The 7,500-nt window shown below is 62.7% G+C and overlaps 1 non-coding gene across 1 annotated transcript; it reads right to left on the bottom strand.

Moving 5' to 3' along the window:
• Positions 1–679: 679 nt before the first annotated feature.
• Positions 680–833, bottom strand: LOC145338856 (5.8S ribosomal RNA). Its single transcript, XR_013885908.1, has one exon. It is a non-coding gene; the product is annotated as a 5.8S ribosomal RNA (ribosomal RNA).
• Positions 834–7,500: the final 6,667 nt, after the last annotated feature.

The following is a 7,500-nucleotide window of genomic DNA, read 5'->3' on the forward strand; positions in this document are numbered from 1 at the left end:
GGAGTGTGGAAGGAGACCAGGCTCCAGCACAACACAAGCAACGTCCCTAACCGCCACGGAGTCCTAAGAGGCGAGACACTGCAAGCACCCACGGGCACTTCGAGCACCCGGGGAATGAAAGGCACAACCAGACAACAGCACGGATCCAGGCATGAAGCCTCACACACGCGTCAAGCTGCACGTCCTCCACCAGACGGCACTGAACACAGCCAGGGGGCCAACCACCTTCAGGCAAACCAGCAAGGACCGCAACCAGGCAAAGTCAGAGGACCACCAGCAGACAGTCGCTCCACTTCTCTTTCTCACACACTCTTTAGTGCCGGAGCACCCGAACCGTTCCAACACTGCGGATCCTTCCCGTGGAGGAGGATGCCACAAATCGACAAGAGATTCGACCCTGGCCCAAGCCGAAGGGAAGGCACACACGGTCCCCGGCAGCGTGGCAGTCACGTTCTCTTTCCGACAACCCGATGACAGCCGTGCCGGCGACCCCGAGGAGGCTGGGCCAGTGAGGGAGCGGGCGGTGCCTACGTGTGAACGTCGGCACCCAGAGGTCGATCTCTCCGACGCGGATTGCTCTGAGTCTGCACTTAGGGGGACAGAGAGGACGGCGCCTCTGCGACACCCCAGCCGCGCTCGACGCCGCCCGGAGGCCAGCGAAGTGCGATTGATTGACAAGCGACCCTCAGACAGACGTAGCCCCGGGAGGAACCCGGGGCCGCAAAGTGCGTTCAAAGTGTCGATGATCAATGTGTCCTGCAATTCACATTAGTTCTCGCAGCTAGCTGCGTTCTTCATCGACGCACGAGCCGAGTGATCCACCGCTAAGCGTTGTATCGGGTTTCGGTTCGGACAGCGTGACAGGTCACCGTTCGGTGACTGACAGCCTTTGTCCGTCCCTGGACCGCGCAAAACGCTCCCCCGCCAACGTGACGGTAGAGAGCCCCATCCTGGCGCGTCCCATGGCGAGTGCCCAGAGACACTCGCCCTCGAGCGATAATCAAACGGATATGGAGTTTCAACATAATGGTAGGCGCTCGAAGGCAAACGTGGACGGTGTCGAGTGACGGGCCGAAACACGTCAAACGGCCTCCACGCCCGCAACGACCAGTGGCAGAGTACACTGGTGTCACGTAACGGCTTGGTCTCAAGAGTCCAGGAGATGCCGCAGCAGACCGAGTCGGGTGCAAGCCGTGGAGCACAGCACTGTTGCTATGGGCGCATGCCGACCCCGCACGCCCCAACCTCAGCGGATTGGGGAAGGGGGAAGCGGCAGGACGACCACAGCGTGCTGAGCACGGACAGGCACCAGCTCGCGAATGCTGACGACACTCGCACACGACCGCAGGAGATCGCACCGCTGACGACAACGAGTCTTTAAACCTCGCACCCACCCTCGACTCACGGGAGCCGGTCAGGTGGTGAGCATGAAGTAGGTACCTACCCAATTAAATAACCAAAGCGGCCGCATGGACGGAGACAAACTGGCCCCTGACTACACCAGAACCTCTCCGCGGAATCACGCAGTGGCGTTCCCTGTCCGTCGTCAAGCCGCCAGACGCAGAAGCCGCAGCTATTCGGGAGCACAGCGTCAAATGCTGAATGGCGGTGGCAAGCTCATCACACGTCAGCCCGCAAAAGCCGTGCATCAGGCATGAGGAGGACGGTCCCAGCAACAGGCACGCAGGGACGGCCGTGGAACACGGTGGGGCAGCCCAGAGAAGCTCACACACCCCGCCTGCCTGGCTGAGGGAGAGTGCAGACGCCAAAGGATCACACACGGCTAGAGGGGGGCTAGGCAGACATCCAGCGTAGGCGTGGCCCCGTCGGCGGAACGGTCTGCTGCTGGCTCCGAGGCACCTGAACGTGCAGCTAGAACGGTGAGGAGTGGACCGGTCAACAGAAGGGGTGTGAGTGCGTGGCTGTCACCACCACCATCTCCCACCGCGTGTCTGCCCCTGTCATCCAAACCGCCGAGCAGCATGCACGGAAAGGATACCGTCGTAACCAAACAGGCAAGGCCGGACCTTAGTGACGAATACTGTGAGCCCCATCCTCGCAGACGCTGGCAAAGACACCCCCACGGAGGGGAGAGCGCCGTGTGAACACCAGTGGCGAAGCACTTCCAGCAGCGAAGGCATCGCGTACGTGCGTTGCAACCTGGTACTGCCGCCGTGCAAAACGACCGTGTGCTTGCCCCTCGGCGCTGACGCCCGGGCACCAGCTTGAAACCGAGAAGGACCGAGATCGACTTTGCCCTGCACCGGCTGATCGTTCAAAGACGTGTGTGACCAGGCCTTTTCGAACGAACAGAGCAACAATACCGAACCCCACCCGCGTGGGTTGAGCATCAGCCTGCGTAAGGGACGAGCAGCCCCGGGGACGACCCACCCCGTCAGGCTCTCCTGCCTGGCCCCTCAGCAGGCTTCACCCCGTCCGGCATTGTGAGATGAGACCGCCTTTGCCCGCCGCCGGGCAATAACCGACAAGGAATGTGGGGTCTCAAAACTATCGGGGCGCTCGAGGGCAGAGAGTGCCGGCGTGTGGGTGTAGGGCCGGAGCCCGACACACGCCGTCACGCCCCGCAACAGCCAGAGGCAGAGTACTCTGGTGTCACCGTCGGTCGGTGGCCTAGAGAGTCAGGACCAGGCGGCAGCAGACTTTTGAGTCGGGTGCAAGCCGTGCAGCAGCACGGACAGGCACGAGCTCGCGAATGCTGAGGACACTGGTACAAGACCGCAGGAGACCGGACCGACCTACGGACAACGAGTCTTTAAACCTCGCACCCACCCTCGACCCGCGGGAGCCGGTGAGGTGGTGAGCATGAAGTAGGTACCCCTCAAATACCCTGAAGAGAGAACGGACATAGAGCGACCAAAGCTTCACCACGGTGGGAGACAAACTGGCCCCTGACTGCACCAGAACCTCTCCCTGCGGATCACAGTGGCCGTTCGCCGTGGTCCCGTCGACAAGCCTCCAGACAAGCACCCGAGCGCCGCAGCCGCTCTCTTCCTTACAAACTGCGGTCGTAATGCTGAATGGCGGTGGCAAGGTCAACACACGTCAGCCCGCAAAAGCCGTGCATCAGGCATGAGGAGGACGGTCCCAGCAACAGGCACGCAGGGACGGTCGTGGAACACGGTGGGGCAGCCCAGAGAAGCTCACACACCCCGCCTGCCTGGCTGAGGATGGGTGCAGACGCCAAAGGATCACACACGGCTAGAGGGGCTAGGCAGACGTCCAGCGTAGGCGTGGCCCCGTCGGCGGAACGGTCTGCTGCTGGCTCCGAGGCACCTGAACGTGCAGCTAGAACGGTGAGGAGTGGACCGGTCAACAGAAGGGGTGTGAGTGCGTGGCTGTCACCACCACCATCTCCCACCGCGTGTCTGCCCCTGTCATCCAAACCGCCGAGCAGCATGCACGGAAAGGATACCGTCGTAACACAACAGGCAAGGCCGGACCTTAGTGACGAAAACTGTGAGCCCCATCCTCGCAGACGCTGGCAAAGACACCCCCACGGAGGGGAGAACGCCGTGTGAACACCAGTGGCGAAGCACTTCCAGCAGCGAAGGCGTCGCGTACGTGCGTGGCAACCCGGAACTGCCGCCGTGCAAAACGACCGTGTGCTTGCCCCTCGGCGCTGGAGCCCCAGGCAACAGCTTGAAACCGAGAGGGACCGAGATCGACTTTGCCCTGCCGCGGCTGATCGTGCCGAGACGTGCCTGACCAGGCCCGTTCGACGGGTACGGCGAAAGTGTCGGATCCCACCCGCGTGGGATGTGCATCAGCCTTGGTAAGGGACGAGCAGCCCCGGGGACGACCCTCCCCGTCAAGCTCTCCTGCCTGGTCCCCTACCAGGAGTCCACCGGCCTGGCATTTAAGAGATGAGACCGCCTTTGCCCGCCGCCGGGCAATAACCGACAAGGAATGTGGGGTCTCAAAACTATCGGGGCGCTCGAGGGCAGAGAGTGCCGGCGTGTGGGTGTAGGGCCGGAGCCCGACACACGCCGTCACGCCCCGCAACAGCCAGAGGCAGAGTACTCTGGTGTCACCGTCGGTCGGTGGCCTAGAGAGTCAGGACCAGGCGGCAGCAGACTTTTGAGTCGGGTGCAAGCCGTGCAGCAGCACGGACAGGCACGAGCTCGCGAATGCTGAGGACACTGGTACAAGACCGCAGGAGACCGGACCGACCTACGGACAACGAGTCTTTAAACCTCGCACCCACCCTCGACTCGCGGGAGCCGGTGAGGTGGTGAGCATGAAGTAGGTACCCCTCAAATACCCTGAAGAGAGAACGGACATAGAGCGACCAAAGCTTCACCGCGGTGGGAGACAAACTGGCCCCTGACTGCACCAGAACCTCTCCCTGCGGATCACAGTGGCCGTTCGCCGTGGTCCCGTCGACAAGCCTCCAGACAAGCACCCGAGCGCCGCAGCCTCTCTCTTCCTTACAAACTGCGGTCGTAATGCTGAATGGCGGTGGCAAGGTCAACACACGTCAAGCCCGCAAAAGCCGTGCATCAGGCATGAGGAGGACGGTCCCAGCAACAGGCACGCAGGGACGGTCGTGGAACACGGTGGGGCAGCCCAGAGAAGCTCACACACCCCGCCTGCCTGGCTGAGGATGGGTGCAGACGCCAAAGGATCACACACGGCTAGAGGGGCTAGGCAGACGTCCAGCGTAGGCGTGGCCCCGTCGGCGGAACGGTCTGCTGCTGGCTCCGAGGCACCTGAACGTGCAGCTAGAACGGTGAGGAGTGGACCGGTCAACAGAAGGGGTGTGAGTGCGTGGCTGTCACCACCACCATCTCCCACCGCGTGTCTGCCCCTGTCATCCAAACCGCCGAGCAGCATGCACGGAAAGGATACCATCGTAACCAAACAGGCAAGGCCGGACCTTAGTGACGAAAACTGTGAGCCCCATCCTCGCAGACGCTGGCAAAGACACCCCCACGGAGGGGAGAGCGCCGTGTGAACACCAGTGGCGAAGCACTTCCAGCAACGAAGGCATCGCGTACGTGCGTGGCAACCTGGAACTGCCGCCGTGCAAAACGACCGTGTGCTTGCCCCTCGGCGCTGGAGCCCCAGGCAACAGCTTGAAACCGAGAGGGACCGAGATCGACTTTGCCCTGCCGCGGCTGATCGTGCCGAGACGTGCCTGACCAGGCCCGTTCGACGGGTACGGCGAAAGTGTCGGATCCCACCCGCGTGGGATGTGCATCAGCCTTGGTAAGGGACGAGCAGCCCCGGGGACGACCCTCCCCGTCAAGCTCTCCTGCCTGGTCCCCTACCAGGCGTCCACCGGCCTGGCATTTAAGAGATGAGACCGCCTTTGCCCGCCGCCGGGCAATAACCGACAAGGAATGTGGGGTCTCAAAACTATCGGGGCGCTCGAGGGCAGAGAGTGCCGGCGTGTGGGTGTAGGGCCGGAGCCCGACACACGCCGTCACGCCCCGCAACAGCCAGAGGCAGAGTACTCTGGTGTCACCGTCGGTCGGTGGCCTAGAGAGTCAGGACCAGGCGGCAGCAGACTTTTGAGTCGGGTGCAAGCCGTGCAGCAGCACGGACAGGCACGAGCTCGCGAATGCTGAGGACACTGGTACAAGACCGCAGGAGACCGGACCGACCTACGGACAACGAGTCTTTAAACCTCGCACCCACCCTCGACCCGCGGGAGCCGGTGAGGTGGTGAGCATGAAGTAGGTACCCCTCAAATACCCTGAAGAGAGAACGGACATAGAGCGACCAAAGCTTCACCACGGTGGGAGACAAACTGGCCCCTGACTGCACCAGAACCTCTCCCTGCGGATCACAGTGGCCGTTCGCCGTGGTCCCGTCGACAAGCCTCCAGACAAGCACCCGAGCGCCGCAGCCTCTCTCTTCCTTACAAACTGCGGTCGTAATGCTGAATGGCGGTGGCAAGGTCAACACACGTCAAGCCCGCAAAAGCCGTGCATCAGGCATGAGGAGGACGGTCGCAGCAACAGGCACGCAGGGACGGTCGTGGAACACGGTGGGGCAGCCCAGAGAAGCTCACACACCCCGCCTGCCTGGCTGAGGATGGGTGCAGACGCCAAAGGATCACACACGGCTAGAGGGGCTAGGTAGACGTCCAGCGTAGGCGTGGCCCCGTCAGCGGAACGGTCTGCTGCTGGCTCCGAGGCACCTGAACGTGCAGCTAGAACGGTGAGGAGTGGACCGGTCAACAGAAGGGGTGTGAGTGCGTGGCTGTCACCACCACCATCTCCCACCGCGTGTCTGCCCCTGTCATCCAAACCGCCGAGCAGCATGCACGGAAAGGATACCATCGTAACCAAACAGGCAAGGCCGGACCTTAGTGACGAAAACTGTGAGCCCCATCCTCGCAGACGCTGGCAAAGACACCCCCACGGAGGGGAGAGCGCCGTGTGAACACCAGTGGCGAAGCACTTCCAGCAACGAAGGCATCGCGTACGTGCGTGGCAACCTGGAACTGCCGCCGTGCAAAACGACCGTGTGCTTGCCCCTCGGCGCTGGAGCCCCAGGCAACAGCTTGAAACCGAGAGGGACCGAGATCGACTTTGCCCTGCCGCGGCTGATCGTGCCGAGACGTGCCTGACCAGGCCCGTTCGACGGGTACGGCGAAAGTGTCGGATCCCACCCGCGTGGGATGTGCATCAGCCTTGGTAAGGGACGAGCAGCCCCGGGGACGACCCTCCCCGTCAAGCTCTCCTGCCTGGTCCCCTACCAGGCGTCCACCGGCCTTGGTTTTTCGAGACCGCCTTTGCCCGCCGCCGGGCAATAACCGACAAGAATGTGGGGTCTCCACTCGCACTGGGCGCCCGAGGGCAGCGAGTGCCAGCGTGTTTCCGAAGGGCCGGAGCCCGACACACGCCAGTCACACGCCACAACAGCCAGAGGCAGAGTTCTCTGGAGTCTCCGGTGTCACGAAGTGGCATAGAGGGTCGAGACCAGTGCAACAGCAGACTTCTGAGTCGGGTGCAAGCCGTGCAGCAGCACGGGACAGGCACGAGCTCACGAATGCTGAGGTCACCGCTGCAAGACCACAGGACACCACCGACAGGCGGACAACGAGTCTTTAAACCTCGCACCCACCCTCGACTCGCGGGAGCCGGTGAGGTGGTGAGCATGAAGTAGGTACCCTTAACATCAGTATTAGGTGACACAAACCGGCCAAAGCTTCACCGCGGTGGGAGACAAAATGGCCCCTGACTACACCAGAACATCTCCCTGCGGGTCACACAGTGGCGGCACGCTTACTCACGGCGGCACCGCTCCAAGGAAAGCACCCGAACCCGCAGCAGCGTTGGACTGCGGACGTAATGTTCGCAAGGAGGGGGCAAAGCCACCGTCGTACCCCGCATGAGGCCGAGCACCAGGCGTGAGGAGGACGGTCCCAGCAACAGGCACGCAGGGACGGTCGTGGAACACGGTGGGGCAGCCCGGAGAAGCTCACACACCCCGCCTGCCTGGCTGAGCAGGGGTGCAGACGCCAAAGGA

The sequence above is a fragment of the Carcharhinus amblyrhynchos genome, unplaced genomic scaffold, assembly GCF_965287045.1.
Source record: "Carcharhinus amblyrhynchos unplaced genomic scaffold, sCarAmb.v2.hapA chromosome_201, whole genome shotgun sequence".
Taxonomy (NCBI): domain Eukaryota; kingdom Metazoa; phylum Chordata; class Chondrichthyes; order Carcharhiniformes; family Carcharhinidae; genus Carcharhinus; species Carcharhinus amblyrhynchos.